This window comes from Triticum urartu, chromosome 5 (assembly GCF_003073215.2).
Source record: "Triticum urartu cultivar G1812 chromosome 5, Tu2.1, whole genome shotgun sequence".
Lineage (NCBI taxonomy): Eukaryota > Viridiplantae > Streptophyta > Magnoliopsida > Poales > Poaceae > Triticum > Triticum urartu.
This window is the reverse complement of record NC_053026.1, coordinates 97,251,106-97,252,603: the sequence shown is the minus strand read 5'-3', so window position 1 is coordinate 97,252,603 and position 1,498 is coordinate 97,251,106. Positions and strand designations below refer to the sequence as shown.

Genomic DNA, 1,498 nt, shown 5'->3' with positions numbered 1-1,498 from the left:
CCTCTTCCACGAGCAAAACATGATCAGCACCAAGGCTCCATGGGTGTTAGAATCATTAATGTGTAATCTAGATTATTGACTCTAGTGCAAGTGGGAGACTAAAGGAAATATGCCCTAGAGGCAATAATAAAGTTATTATTTATTTCCTTATATGATGATAAATGTTTATTATTCATGCTAGAATTGTATTAACCGGAAACATAATCCAAGTGGCTAATTTTTGAATTAAATAAAAAGCCCTTTTAACTCAGTGGTAGAGTAATGCCATGGTAAGGCATAAGTCATCGGTTCAAATCCGATAAAGGGCTTTTTAAATTAGTGGTAGAGTAATCTCGTGCTAAGACGTAAGTCGTTGGTTCGAATCTGATAGAGTACTTTTCTACTAAATTGATTCACTTTTTTCTTACATCCTTATAACTACCCATGACTGTTTTTGTCTCTAGCATGACCAATTGATAAAATGTGGAGGAAAGTAGGGGAAATGGCCGATACTACTGGAAGAATTCCTCTTTGGCTGATAGGTACTGTAGCTGGTATTGCTGTGATTGGTTTAGTAGGTGTTTTATTTTATGGTTCATATTCTGGATTGGTTTCATCTCTATAGTAATCGGAGGGACCAGATTGTAAACATGAAAAAGTTTGAATAAAATCTGGAGTTGTGTTGTATAAGTGAGCATGAATTTCTTATCATTCAATGAGCATATTGTATTTCATAAAAATTGGGGGTTATAAATATGTGTTTATGTAGCTATCGGTCAAAGAGCATCCTCCATAGCTCAAGTAGTAACTACTTTCCATGAGGAGGGGGCCATGGAATACACTATTGTAGTAGCTGAAATGGCGGTTTCACCTGCTACATCACAATACCTCGCTCCTTATACAGGAGCAGGCCTTGAACTGATTGATCCATGGCCTTAGGGCGGAATCCCTTTTTGACTCTGTACCCTTGATTCCACTATGATTATTGATCAATAGTAGAATAATCCCTTCATAGGAATAGGAGACATAATTTAGATGGATATAGTAAGTCTAAAACCTACCCGATATGATATATGATAATTATAATTCTCTATGATATGCCTTCCCTATAAAGGACTTGAAATACCTTGCTTACGTATCATTGGAAAGTGCATTAACATAAATATGGCAGTAAGCAGAGGCAGTACAAAGGTATGTAAACTATAAAAACGAGTCAAAGTGGATTGGCCCACACTAGCACTTCCGCGTAATAACTCCACTAAAGGCGATCCTATTACCGGAATGGCGTCAGGTACACCTGTCACAATTTTGACTGCCCAATAGCCAATTTGATCCCAAGGCAAAGAATAACCAGTTCTTGAAAATCGGCACTTCTCCAAATCCAGAAGACAGACGGAATTCTAGGATTATCCTTTTGGGCAAAGACTTTTATGCAGACTTCTTCTGGATTATCTATACCATATTGTATTCTCATGTGTGAATACATAGACAAACAGAGTGTCACTAGTATGCCTCTACT

The 1,498-nt window shown here is 37.3% G+C and overlaps 1 non-coding gene across 1 annotated transcript; it reads left to right on the top strand.

Annotated features, from left to right (window-relative positions):
• The first annotated feature begins 236 nt into the window (after positions 1-236).
• TRNAT-GGU lies at positions 237-308 on the top strand. The gene has a single exon. It is a non-coding gene; the product is annotated as a tRNA-Thr (tRNA).
• Positions 309-1,498: the final 1,190 nt, after the last annotated feature.